The sequence below is a fragment of the Adiantum capillus-veneris genome, chromosome 29 (genome assembly GCF_014529385.1).
Source record: "Adiantum capillus-veneris isolate H3 chromosome 29, ASM1452938v2, whole genome shotgun sequence".
Classification (NCBI taxonomy): domain Eukaryota; kingdom Viridiplantae; phylum Streptophyta; class Polypodiopsida; order Polypodiales; family Pteridaceae; genus Adiantum; species Adiantum capillus-veneris.
In genome coordinates, this window is record NC_140959.1 from 95,991,137 (window position 1) to 96,006,494 (window position 15,358).

Sequence of the window (15,358 nt, forward strand, 5' to 3'; positions counted from 1 at the left end):
CTAGTGAAAAAAAATCCGATGTGTTTTTTTAATTTCAAAGGTGAAAATCCTTTGTGCAAAATGAAGTAGGTACTAAGTTGAAATGCCTTAGATGTGACAATGGAGGTGAGTATTGCAGCCAAGCTTTTGAAAGATTTTGTGCTAGCAATGGCATTCAAATGCAAAAGACAAACCAAGGACACCTCAAAAAATGGAGGTTTAATAAGGATGAACATGTCAATCATGGAGCGAGCATGAAGCATGAGACTACATGCAGGCCTACCGCTTTAGCTTTGGGTAGAATTAGTAAGTACATCTATATACTTAATAAACCAATCACCGTTAACAACACTAGATGGAAATTTTCCAAAAGAGGCATGGACATGTAAAAAGGTGAACTATGCATTTCTCAAAGTGTTTGGATGTGAGGCTTTTGTTCATGTTGACAAAATTCTAAGGTCTAAGCTAGATGCAAAGTCCATTGGCTATGGAGAAGTGGATATTGCTTATGGGATCCTAAAGATAGTTAAGTCTTTAGGAGTGGAGAATTGTTATTTTCAACGAACATAATATGTATAGAGATTACTTGGAAAAAAAAAAAAAAGAATGCAGGTAATGAGTACACGGATCTTGAGGACAATGAAGACTCAAGGAATGCAAGTGGTGATAACTTGCAATAAGGCCAACAAGATGAGTAACCTCAACCTATACTCCAAAGATCTACGAAAGAAGTAGACCTCCAAAGAGGTTCATTCCTTCGTTCAACCATCTCTTGGTCTGAGATTCTGCAGAGCCAGAGTTATACAAAGAAGCCATGCAACATGAATCCAAAGAGGATTGGACAAAGAGTATACAAGCAAAGATGGAATCATTGCATTGAAATCAAACATGTGAATTGATTGATTTGCCTAAAGGTAAACTGGCACTACAAAACAAATAGGTGTACAAATTGAAGGATGAAGAAGGCGAGAAAAGGAGGTACAAGTCTAGGCTTGTGGTAAAGGGGTTTTATTAAAAGAAAGTATTAACTTTAATGAAATATTTCCTCATGTTTGTAAAAATGAATTCCATTAGGTTTGTCTAAATCTTTGTGTTTGCTCATGACTTGAATCTTGAGCAAATGGATGTAAATACAGTGTTTCCTCATGGAAACTTGGAGGAGGAGATTTACATGCTTCAACCAAAGGGGTATGAAGCAAAGGGTAACGAGAAAATAGTATGTAGGTTAAAAAAATAGCTTGTATTGTTTAATATCGCTTGTTTTAAGCCTTATGATTTCTCATGACTTGAATCTTGAGCAAATGGATGTAAATACACTATTTCTTCCTGGTGACTTGGAGGGGGAGATGTACATGCTTCAACCAAAGGGGTATGGAAGAAATGGTAAGGAGAAAATAGTATGTAGGTCAAGAAAGGTCTTGTATGTTTTAAAGCAAGCATCAAGATAGTGGTACCTGAAATTTGACCAATGGGATGTTGGATCATGGATTCAAACGATGCAACTCAAATCACTATGTATACACAACTAGTTTGCCTTGATTGCTTCATTGAGAACATGGTAAGAATTAAAAAAGTGACTATTACCAAATGGCATAGCTTGTTGTGATGGTTCAGTTGCACCTCTTTTGCCAAAGTCTCTACAATCTCGCAAGATAAACGCAATTAGTAGATGTTTGGAGAAGAAAACTTTCACATTGAAATTTTTCAAGATAGAGAGATGCATTGTGTGCATTTCAATGCTTGTGCCCATCTAAAAAATAAAAAACCATATGTATGGTGTGGAGTTGGCACCGTACTCCACATTTATAATAATACCGTAGGGAACATGCCCTTCCCCCGCCACTTTTCTCCCCTCTTGTGTTGAAGGGGGACTTATGCTTCTCCTCCAATGTTGGAGGGACTTTCTTCTTTTGTAAATATTGCAGTTGCAAAAGGAATAACTCATTATTATCGTCAATGTTATGTAGGCTTGTATCATTTTAGACTGCAATGCCATGGTATAAACTCCATGTGTCTCTTTGTCAAGCATTGCATAAGTTCTTCAATCTTTGTCACCTTCATCTGTAGTGTTTCAATGAAGATGATGTGAATTCATTCCATCCCTCTTGCTTTGGTCCTTCCATTCATCATCTTTGTCATTACTAGCAATTGTTTGTCTACAATCACCACTCCTTCTGAATTCTTCCTCTTGTATCAATCTAGTGGCAAGGTAAAGCTCCCTTCACGATCTCTTTGTTCATAAGAGTGGTCAATGCAAGCATATCCATTATATCTATACTTGCAATCATGATGCTATCTGAGACTCCTTTGATTGCCACCCATATGATCCCCTCGATATAGATCACATTCACTTGTGTTATCATCTTGACCACGTCAATTGCAATACCCATCATGCCTCGATCATGTATGTTTTGATCTCCATCATCATATCTTCTTCCAATTTTGTCAACATGTTGATCAATATTGTCTACATCATTGTGTCTCTCATGTCCACTATGAAGACCATCTACATATCTTCTGAAATCTCCACCATCTTCACCTTGTTCACTTCTCTGCGATCATGCTGAAAATGCAATTTCTATTGCTACATCAATGATGTCTAGTGAAATCTCCACATAAAATCGTACTCTCTGGCTGGGAACTCCTTAAAATTTTGTTGAATCTGTCATTTTATCATCCCACATCTCTCTCTCTCTCTCTCTCTCTCTCTCTCTCTCTCTCTCTCTCTCTCTCTCTCTCTCTTTCACACACACACACACACACAAACTTACACTCTCTGGGATAGGTGTCCATTCTCCTTGTCATCATCTTTAGATATTTTACAATTTCAGCTAGCATGGCCAGAATGGCGACTGTCATTGTCGTGTTGCTCATGTCTAATGTGATGACCATCATGTCGGCTGTCGTATTCAATTGTGCTATCATCTTGACCATGTCTACCCTAGTTACCATCAATGTTTTGATCATGTTTGATGTGATCTCATCATTATATCTTCTCTGGTTTCTACCACTAGCACCCCCTCCTCTCCATCTGAGACAGTGCAGCAAGAGCCATGTCGAATTCTTTTTTATTCATCTGGCCATCCATCAGGCTATTTTAGGTGAGCATGTTTGGGATGCAACCCTTCTTGGGCTTTCATCAAGCCATCCATTAGGCTATTGTAGGTGACCATGCTTAAGATGCGCCCTCTCTTCTCCGTCTGGGATGCACCCCATTCATGGGCTTTCATCAAGCCATCCATTAGGTTGTTGCAGGTGATCACATTTAAGATGCACCCCTCTTCTTTGTGTGAGCCAATACAGCAAGAGCCTTGTCTACTTCCTTGGCCTTCACCAGGCCATCCATCAGGTTTTTGTAAGTAACCACATCTATGATGCATCCCATCTTCTCCACTCTGGGCCAATATGACAAGAACCTTGTCAACTTCCTTGGTCTTCAACAAGGCATCCATTAGGCTCATGTAGGTGATCACATCTTGAGTGCATTTCCAATTCTTCAAGTAATCTCACTAAGAAAAGATACTTGCCAACTTCATTAGCCTTTCGAGTGCCGAATATGGTATTCATTCTTGTTGTGCACTAGAGAGAAGAAAATTTGAAAAGATGGCTTCATTTTCCCATCTTTTAGAAGGTTATTTATAAGAATTGTGCAAGTGATGGCATCTGCCTTGATTCCCATTTGGTCAAGGAGAGCCAAAGCCTCGCCTAGAAACTCTGTATATGACCTTTGCAATGATGTGTTGAGAGAGTAACAGTGGGGCTATGGCCAAGTATGGCATGTAGAAGGGCAAGACACCCACAGGACAACAAGCCTACAAGGGCATGGGAATGAAGAGGTGTTTGGCATAGAAAGAAAAGCCTGACTCACCCAGTTGTCTAATGAAGGTACTGAAAAGAATTGGGAGAGGCAACAAGCACAAGGCCGGCCATATGTATGGGAGCCGAGATGAACAAAGCTTTTGGTGGAGGCACCACATCTGGTATATATATCGACCAAAGCACCTCTAAGCACAACATGTTTCTCCAATAGGCCCTGTTTAGCAACCTCATTGTGAATATTCTTGCTCAATGTAATGCCTTGCACTACTTCAGTGATTGCACCTGGAGCAACGGCCTTTTCACTTTGCATATGGTGAAAACATATACAAAATTTCACAAGCCTACAAGTTACATGCATAGGTGATTAATTGCATTTGAAGAAGGTCCCTTTTTGCTTTCCATCCTACTGAAAATAGTCCAGAGCTTACTTGCCACATCCATGTTGGTTATATCACACAATCAACTTGCTCCAAGAGAAAACATATTGGGCAGGGAGGTCATCTAGTAGCCCTTTCTTTCATTAGCCACGTTGGCTGGTATCTTTGTGCACTCCAATGACCAATCCAACCCTTGTGATCCCTATTATATATGTATATATACATATATATATATAGATATATCTATATATCTATATACATATATATACACATATACATATACACATACATACATACACACAAACATATATATATATATATGTGTGTGTGTGTGTGTGTGTGTATACATATACTGTGACCTCATCTCAACCCCTATTCTGCAGCTTATGCTCGTTGCCTGCTAGAATTTCCACTCAAAATACCTCTCATTCCTCGCAGGAAGCCCCACCTTTTTCTTTCCACATCTAACCCATCAAAGAGATGCTTTGCCTGCCCTTAGATCCACCTATAGCTTCCAGAAAGCCGCTAGAGATTTCTAGCCATGCTCCTGTTGTACGTATCCCACAATCAATGCATTCCAAGAGACGACATTCCATACAGGAAGCTCCTCAATCACTTTTTGTGCTTTAAAAAAAAATAAAACGAATATTCAAGCGTGCGAAACAACTGCATAAGATTAGTAAATGATAGGTGTCAAAATTAGCGGGTAAAAATAGGGGGAGTACCATCAAACACGTTTCATTCTTGTGAGCTCATCAGTGGTGGTATTAGTGGATTGCGTTTGTAAGAGAGGAGGAGGTAAAGGTTTATAAAGGGAGCTTGTAGGATTCTTTTTGAGGTTTATTTGTTTGGGGACATCATTTCTTGTGAGGAGTGGAATTAAATGCCAAGTACTAGGGTACATGGAGAGGAGTTATGGTGAGTTAGGTGTGGATGTAAGCTAAAAATCCAGGTTCCATAGTACAATTTTTTGGGAATGAGAGGTTGGGGTAGAAGTGTGAATAAAAGGGAGGCTACTTTAGGTGAGAGAGAAAAGTGTCTTTATGAAAAGAAAGGAAGAGGAGAGGTTAAAAGCAAGCTCAATAAGGATTTGGTAAAGGTGTAAAGAAGTGTCCAATGGATAATTCAAGGGGAGGGAGGAAAGTTTCTCCAAAATATTAAGCTCTAGATAGTATGGTGCTAGCATTAGAAAAAGGAAGAAAATTAGTAAACTGAAATTTTAAAGATTGTGTAGGATAGATGTACAAAAATGGTTTAGGGGTGTCTTGGGAGGTTTAAAAAGACAAAGTGTGCGGGGTAAAAAAAAGGTGAGTCAAGGGGGGTTCGAACTATGCACTACAAGGTTATGGATGTTTGGGCCTAAATTCCAACAAATAGTAGGCCTAGGAAGGTGGGAGAGGTTAGCATCAAGCTAACAAGCTTTTGAAATGGGATTGCTAATACTTTGAGAGGTTAGTAATTTTCTAGTGGTAGGTGTGAAGGGGATTTTGAACACGGTGGGTGGTTTTTTTGTTATTTTGTGCAAGGGAAGGAGGAAAGAGGTGTGATTGAGGTAAGACACCTTGTTGAAAACTTTTAGGAGGAAGCTAGGTGGGTAGCCCTTAGCCCGAAGGCGTAAGTAGAAGAGGTTGCGGAGGTAGAGGTATCCCTTCAAGATTGATTCTCTAATACTATACCTTTTGAGCTCTGAGATATTGAAGGCAACTTTTTGATGTGTTGGGTGCCAAGAGATCCAAGGGATATAGTTGTAGGCATTCAAAGGTTTTTGAAAGCAATGGGAGTCCAAGAGGCTACATGTAGCGAAGCAGGCACCTTTAAAGAATTCTGTGTCGAGGATAACGGCATGACTAGAGGAGATGGTTCTAGAGATTTTGATGTGCTCTTGAAGAGGTTCACCGTATAAGTTTAAGAGAAAGGTAAGGGTTTTGAGGGATCCTTTCCAAATTCCAAAGGCATCATCTACTTAACGTTTGAAGTAGAGAATGTTAGGGTTAAGCAAGAGGGGGCAAGAGGCTTCCAAGTGGCAGCGGAAGAGACATGCATATACCACGGCAAAGTTTGAGCCCATGGCAGTGCCTTTGGTTTGTTTCAAAAATTATTCTTTAAAGGAATTGTAGTGATGAGATAGGATAAGGGAGGCAAGGGAGAGGATAAAGTGGGACTTGTGTGGGTCAAGTTTTTCTTTCCTCCCTTCCTCATTTTTATCATGGGTGTCTCATCACATGATGAAAAGTGCCAAAATTCTACGTTGTTGAAATCTTGTTGATACTTGGCGTAGTTTCTATTTAATAGTACAAAAGTACCTAATCATGACAACAAGCTACAATAGTATAATAAACTACAATCTTAGTAGTGTATTGTAGATTGAACTTTTGTCATTAGACAATGTCCACAAGGATGGGGGTAATCATTAGGGTGTAGGTAAAAATTAGTGTCCAAAAAAACCGGGTTGTGTGTAAAATTACCAACTAAAATTCACAAAAATCAGTTCTCGTTGGACCCATCCTTTAGAGCAAACCAGTTAACAAAGGTGGTTTGAACAAAGGTGGACTTTGAGATAAAGGCTTACGACAGGAATAGCTTTTTTCTCCCCCCCCCCCCCAAAAGGGATATATATAAGTGGAGATACATATAAGTGTTTGGAATATGCCAAGGCCTAACTTCCAAGTGGCTGCGAGAAATTAGAATCAAAGTTCAAACTTCAAAAAATCAAGAAAGTTTGAGCTTAGAACTTAGAAGTTAGACCTCCCTGAACCAGTGTTTGGGAAAAGTGTGCCTCAGCTTAGCCTTGAGCCTATTGAAAATTCAAAATAGTTGGTTGAGGGGAGGGGGAGAAGGAGAAAATCCACTAGGAAAATTTAACAAAATAAAAATAAACTGAAAAAATTACCCTTTATTTTAAAATTTAGAAAATTTCCACTTTGGATCTACCTAAAGGGAATTTTGCATGCTTGTGAAATTGATTTTTTCTAGATTTTGAACATTGCCCTAAACTATCCTGGGCCATGGCCCATGGGGCCTAGGTTGGCAGAATTTAAACACGTGTGAGTTCATTGAGTTGTGACTTAAGTCTTAAATCACCACTCCGAGTATTAAATGCTTGCATGCAAGCACAGGATACATCACATTCATTCATGCAGTGGCTGCTTGGCATGTCGCATGCCTGACTCCTAGGCCTTGGCTGATGTCTAGACCAGTGCTTAAAAAAACCTAGGTCCACCTACAAATTTTGAGTTTTATCACTGAATTTTTGATTTGAAGGTGAGAAAACCTACAAAATTTAGAGAAATTTAGTATAAAAACCTTCAAATTTAGTTCAATTTACCTATTAAACTTTCATATATAGGTTTGCTAAAATTTTGGAAAAAGTTTTTTTGAGCGCTGGTCTAGACTCCATAATCCATTGTTGCCCACTCTAGAGTCCAAACTTTAAATTCCACGAATCTAGAGTTCATGCATGCATGCACTCTCTCTCTCTCTCTCTCTCTCACACACACACACACACACACACACACACACACACACACACACACACACACACACAAACACACACACACACACACACACACACACACACAAGCTCACATTACACATTCACCCATTGGCCAACACTTTGATCGTTTATGCAAGGAGGTTCCGAAAGTTCAAAGCGAAAGAGGAGGAAGAGCATGCAGGAGAAGCCCTAGGCCCCTATGCTTCCATTGTATTTGCCTAATTGTAGAGGGAGATCAATCTGCAGATTTTGGTGCACTAACAACAACTGTACCTTGTGTGCCATCGGCTCTTGAGAGTTGGTATTTGCATGACAGGACTAAAGGTGAGCGTCTCTAGACTTCCTAGACCTACAAGGAATAGGGTGCAAACAAAGTAGTGGGTTTCATCGTTGGAGGAGATCGCTAAGAGTCTAGGAATGGAGAGATATAAATGGGAGTGTTAGATCAAAATACTAACTGGGGCAATCACCCAAGTGTAAAGTTAGAGAGTGAAAGCAAGAAAGCCCGCACAAAGGGAGAGAGAGAGAGAGAGAGAGAGAGAGAGAGAGAGAGAGAGAGAGAGAGAGCAAAGAGTGTCAAATGCAAGGTAGCCTGTGGGTACAATGTGGTGGGTGGGTGGGGGGGGGGGGGGGGGGGGAGAGGAGAAAAACAGAGAGAGAAGAAGAAGGAAAGGAAGAGTATTTTAATGTCATAGGAAACTATCCCAAGAGACTTTATATCTATCTATCTATCTATCTATCTATCTATCTATCTATCTATATATATATATATATATATATATATATATATATATATATATATATAGATATATATATAGATAGATAGATATAAAGTCTCTTGGGATAGATAGATAGATAGATAGATAGATAGATATAGAGAGAGAGAGAGAGAGTGCAGTCGGGATTGGCTGGCAAGCCAATTAAAATCATACTACATTTTCCATTGTTGGTTATAACTAAGTATAATCAATTCTTATGCTGATGTAAGTGCCTCTTGCAACTTGCAAGTATGAGTTGCCATTGGAGAGAGCTCACATATCCTAATTTGTATTGTAAGTTTTCCTCACTTTCAAGATCCAACTTGAGGCATTTTAACTATAATTTCTAGCCTCAGAATTTAGATTTCTGCATGAATCTCACGACCTTATAAATTATTCATGAAATATAAAGGCAAAGAAAGTCGTTATTTTTCAAGGAATGTAATTGAGATTAACCAGTTTGCGGTCTCTATTATTAGCCCTTGTTGTGGTTGATGATGGCTTTTAACAAAATTATGAAATGTAAACTGTGTGCCACTAAATATGTCTAGGATGTATCCATTATTAGTAAGGCATTTGAGGCTTCCAAAAGCATCATTTGATGGCCTATTTTGAGCCACGATCACCTTGCACCCACATTGTTTATAACATAGACACCAACATTTTGGCATCATTGATGGTCTCGATAAGAATTTTAAATACTAGTTGTGCATTTGACTTAGCCTAAAAATAAGGGGGGAAAAACAACTTTTTGAGTAGTGAATGGAAGGCTTACAAGCCAACTATGTCGTTGCTATTGTAAGTGACCCCATCCCAATTGTCACTACAAGGCCCTCCCGTGTTCCATGATGAGAGACTGTTGCTTGTACTTCCCACTGCGTCCTTGATTGCACGCAATGCAACCGCTGCAAAAAAACAAAGAAGTATAGATGAATTAAAGAGCATTGAGGAAAACAATGTGAAAATTTAGCATTCTGCATCAAACAAAGAAAAGTGCATGAACCCTAATCATTGTCCCTCTTTTAAACTCTATATTGGTAATAAATTGTTTGCTTCATTAACTTTTCCATGTGGCATTAATCAACAAGTTCAATCCAATTGTCACACAATGAGACAAGTCTCCCAAGGAATGTGTGGGAAAAGCACACAATTGTGCGGCTTAAAGATTCAAAATATGCCAATGAGGAGCAAGAGAGAAGGGAAATTTTATCCTAGAGGTTTGAGATTAATAGTGTAAAATCGTGAAAAAAAGCTTAAGGTTTTAAAATATCCTCTTTAAAATGCATGAAAAGAAATAGTTTAGGGTTATGAAAATCATATTTCCTAGAACAATGGTAGGCCATTAAGAAAAAGATCCTTGAAAAAGAAAAGATAAAAGGTGGTGAGAGGGTTGAGCAACCCCTTTCAGTAAACAAAGGCTTTAAAGGAAACAATGTGAAGTATTCACAGGGGCCTTCAAAAGCCAAAAGGTGACTATTGAGGGGTCATAAAAGTTAAAAATCTATTTTAAAAAAGTGAAAGCTCATAAAGATCTGCGTCACAAAGAGAGAGAGAGAGAGAGAGAGAGGATATTGTTTAAAATAAATCTTTTATTTAATCCTTAATGTAAAGTTTTGGAATTAGTCTACTTCTTAAGGATTGGTCGAAAAAATGAGGGTTTAGTTTTTTTTTTTTAATCGGCTAGATTTACAAAATCTTGGCTGGAATATGAGATGGCCTTGACAAACATCTGTAAAAATTTATAAATTTTAATGTAAAAACCAACAAATCTTTAGTATTTTGACCTAAAAATCAGCAAACCTTCAAGTGTGCCCTTAATTTCTTTGGTTCTTAAGTTTGAAATGATTTGTGGTTTTAAAAAAATTATTAGGTTCAAACTTCAAATCATTTGTCACACCCTTTTCAAAGTAAAGTAAATGTAGCATTGGGAAAGATCATGTGAAAGGCTTTCTCTTCAATGCTTTAAAGACTTTTAAGGATCCTTTGACGGACACTTGTCAAACACCAAGAAGTGGACGACCTTCACCTATATGGATACTAAGGCTTTTAGAGGCCAACAAGTGAAAGGGTCACGGTGGCTTTCTAAAACAATAAGAAAGTGATAATATCATTAGATTGAGTTCAACTAGAATCAGTGTTGTTCGAGAAAGGATTTCCTCTTGAGGCACTTGAAATTTGAGATTAGCCGGTAGCAAACCATGGTAAATGAAAGAAAAATCGATGGAATATGTGATAAAATAGTTCAAAAATCCTACAAATTTTAAATTTATGCTAGCATTTCCAATGTGCTTCTTTGTGAGGAGGAACGATGGCCGCTTAATAAAAGAGACTAATTTCTAGAATATTGATTAATTTAAGTTATAGAATGCAAGAAAAATCAAGCCATGTGAGACTGTGAAATAAAATATGAAATAAAAAGAACTCATCAATATATATATATACATACACACACACACACACACATATATATATAGATATATATATACACACACATATACACATACATACATACATATATTTATTTATATTTACACACACACACATATATAAACATATATATGTATGTATGTGTATGTAAATATAAATAAATAAACATATGTGTATGTGTGTGTGTAAATGTGTATGTATGTATCTATAGAATTTACTAAAATTATGCAAGGTAAAGCTTCACTTTAACATTCTAAAACAATAGAATGCAAGAAAAGTCAAGACATGTAGGAATGTGAAATGAAAGGTGAAATAAAAAGATCCATTTACTATTTTAAAACTAAGATAACATTTAAGGTAAGTCTCAATCATCACTAAAAACATTAAAAGTATGTATAACCCAACTTTCCTCTAAGGCTTCTTTTACAAAGCTAAAAAGGTAAAAGGTGGTAAGAGGGTACAAAGGTACTTTAAGATAAGTCTCAATCATCACTTAAAACATTGAAAGTATGCCTAACCCAACTCTCCTCTAAGGCTTCTTTTAGAAAGCCAAAAAGGAAAAAAGGTGTTCAGAGCGTTGAGAAATCCCTTTCCGTAGACAAAGGTACTTTTGAAAGACAAAGGCTTTAAAGAGAAAAAGGTCAAAGGTGGTGAGAGGGTTGAGCAACCTCTTTCAGTAGACAAGCTTTGGTGAGAGGGTTGAGCAGTCCCTTTCAGTAGACAAAGACTTTTAAGGGAAAAATTATAAAAGGTGGTGAGAGGGTTGAGCAGTCCCTTTCAATAGACAAAGGCTTCAAGGGAAACAAGGTAAGGAGGCATGAAGGCTTGCTAAGTTAAGGGCGAGATGAGATTTATGGAGAGTAAGTTTTAATGAGTACCTAAAATCACATGGAATTTTTGTTGTGTTTTAATATAACATTATATTGTCCATTATACGTACATAATCACAAATGGTTTACCAAAATACCTCTCTAATTTATAAAAATTCCCAAAATACCTCTCAAATGTTTTTTTTTCAAAATATCTCCAATATTTTGTCATAAATTTCCAAAATTTCCAAAATACTGGTTGTGAGATTAAATATCTTTAAAGATTAAAAAATTTGTAGCTTCTCATAAGAAGACAAATTGTCTATCAATACAAGATGCTAAAACTAGAATTTGAGTTGGTTATGTAGGCTTTGGAGATGAATGATGGCTTCATTGGTTTTAAACATAGTTGCCTTTTTTTGCAAGATAATTTGAGACAAAATAGATACAAGAATATTTCAAGAATTTTGGTAATTTTCTCAAAATAATTAGGTGAAAGATGAACATTTCAAATTATCATTCAAAACCAAAATAAAATAAAAAGAGAAATAAAATAAGAACTATAAAATAAAGACGCATAGAAAAACTAAAACAAAAGAATATTTCAATGCTTTCATAAAAAAGACAGATTGAATAAGCATAGAAAATATTAAAACAATTCAATAAAATGTGAATCTTTGTGAAGTCCTTAAATGAAAGGACTCTTTAAAAATTAAAACATTTAAAAACATGTTCAATCAATACTTCACATTATGGATCTAACTCCTATGAATACATTCTTTATTTCTTTGTTCTCTAAAGCTTTTTTTAGCAAAAAATAAATAATATAGCTTTCAGAAATAGCATTTGAAAGGACATGATGTCGACTTTTAAAGCTTCTTGAGGGACACATATCTAACAAATAGAACTGAACTACCTTCACCTATATGGATATTAAGACCTTTAGCAGGCCAAAAGCTCATGGTTTCCTTCTAGAGGTTTGAGATTAATAGTGTAAAATTGTGAAAAAAAACTCAAGATTTTAAAATATCATCTTCCAAAAGAATGAAAAGAAAATAGTTTTTGGTTATGAAAATCATGTCTCATGGAACAACGGTAAGCCACAGAAGGAAAGAGGAAAAGGAAAAAGGTCGTGAGGGGGTTGAAAAGATCCTTGAAAAAGAGGAAAAAGTAAAAGATGGTGAGATAAAGGCTCTTCTAGTAGACAAAGGCTTTAAAGAATCTCCAATATTTTGTCATAAATTGCCAAAATGCTTTTCAAAATTTCTAATTTTTTTCCAAAATACCGGTTGTGAGATTAAATATCATTAAAGATTAAAAAATTTGTGGCTTTTCATAAGAAGCAGTCCCTTTTAGTAGACAAAAGCTTTAAAGAATTCCACTTGTACACAAAGCTGAGTTCGATATTATTGGTTGATATGATATCTCGGGGTGCACCATGTAAGCATGTTAATGTATTAAGTGAGTTTAGTAGGAGGGACTTTTGAATGCAAAATTTTTATGCAAATTAACATAGATACATTAACAAAACGAATTTTCATATTTTATTTTGAAAAAAAACTAAAATAAAGGATCATTTTATTCATTCAAACATGTTAAAAAGGGGTTTTTAAATTACCATCTAAAGTTCCAGTGCCTTCGAAGTTCCAATGGTACAGTCTTTTTTCATGAATGACTACGTTTCCTCTTTGTCAAGATGAAAATTAGAATCACTAGTAGAATTTTCTATTTTCTTGTATATTTTACAGATTTTTCTTCTGTTTACCATGGTTTGCAATTGGCTACTCTTGATTTTCAACCGGCTCAAGGCTAAGCTAACGCAAACCTTTTCCGAACACTGCTCCCAACGCATGTTATATAGAGTTATGGATAGTGCACCCGCACATAAATCTTAAGATAAGGCAAGGAGCAAATTAAAAACAATATGGAATTTGTGATGTGAGGTATTGGGTTGTGATTTGATATATAAAAAATTTAGATAGTAGACTACTAGTACTCAAATTGGTGGTAAGGGTAAAAATAGTAATCTAATAAACCTTAATTTAACAGAATTTATCAGGACAAATAAAGCTTTTTATAAAGGTGACAAGATTACTATTAGATTTTGGTTTAGTACATTGCTAGTCTGGAAGTGTGTGTGAGACACAGAGAGCGAGAGAGAGAGACGATCACGTACCTTGATCATCCTGAGCCTGACAGAAAGAGAGCAGACAAAGGCAAGCGAGAAGAGCGAGAGCGTGATCCACCTTCATAGCATGGAACGTACAGCCAGAGAGAGAGTTTCGAGCGTTGCTACCCTCCCTCTCTTTCTAGCCTTGCCAACAGCCAGGCAATGCCAGCTCTCTCTCTCTCTCTCTCTCTCTCTCTCTCTCTCTCTCTCTCTCTCTCTCTCTCTCTCTCTCTCTCTCTCTCTCTCTCTCTCTCTCTCTCTCTCGCTCTCTCGCGCGCACGAGCGCTGTCATAATAATCAATATCTAATTCTCCTAAATGATTTTCTCATATTAAACTGATCATTTAATGTGGGGAAGTGCCAAGGGAGAAAAAGCTAGAATATTGGTTAAGCTAGCAGACCGGCCACAGTAGGGATCCAAAGGAGGGAAAATAGGGATCCAAAGGGGGGCCATCTGCAAAAGAGCCATGTGAAATAATGGGCCAAAAAGACCCTAAGGTTCAGCCCATTAAGACTTCCAAAATGCTAAGGTTCCAAAATTCAAAGGTTGTGTCCAAAGGTCAACCCTAGGGAAAATTGGATGCTTTGTGTGAGCCCTAAAAGTCTTTGCACATCCCTACATGGGAGGGGGCGAGCCCCAAAGCTAGGGGATGAGAGAGAAAGCCACACACACACACACAGGCTCCCTTTACACAAAGGGAATGAGGGACACATGTCAGCTCCCTAGGCCAGCTTCCCACAAGGTGTGCCCAGTTCCTATTGGAAGACCCTTGAAGTGGACCAATGAGAATTAATCTAGAGTAAATGTAGTTTAATTAAGTTAAAAACATTTAATAAAAGAAACCAATGAGAATTAAGTCTCCTAGAAGACTATTGGGCAGTCTCCCAAGGGGTCCAATGAGCATTCAGGAGCCCCATGGCTTGCCTGATTCCTAATGGAGAGCTCATCACCTACTCCAAGCTTGTGAGATAGAAGCCTACATCAACACTCTCTTGGCATGTGGATGCAAATCCAACCAAGAGCCAAGCTTCAATGCATGCTCATCTTCTCTACCAAGCTAATTACTAAGCTAAGCTATGCTAATATGAGTGATTATGTGAGGAGATGTACATCTTTCTCGTATGATACTTCTTTTTCCTCTCAATCTACTCTCATACCCTGCTAGCTCTCACCATCTTCGAAGGTGTGTGAGGTCTTGGGTCTGAGAACGGGGATAATTCAAGTTGTGTTTGATTAAGTGTTTTGCTTGGTGTATGAAGCTTCCATCTTCATTGCACTAGCTAGTCTTGAAGGAACACAAAGAATTGTATTGTACAATGTCTCTCTTGTAGGGAGAAACCATAATACAAAGCCTTTTGGAGGGGGGACCGGCTCCATGCAAATCCGGTCCTCAACTGTTGTCAATAGCTTAATTTCTCTCTCTTTTGAAAGTATTGTCGATGCTATCTAACTAGGTGTTATGCTTTTTGTTGCTCTCTCCACCCAAGCACTCTTGTAATTCTCATTAGGAATCTATTCTAATGAA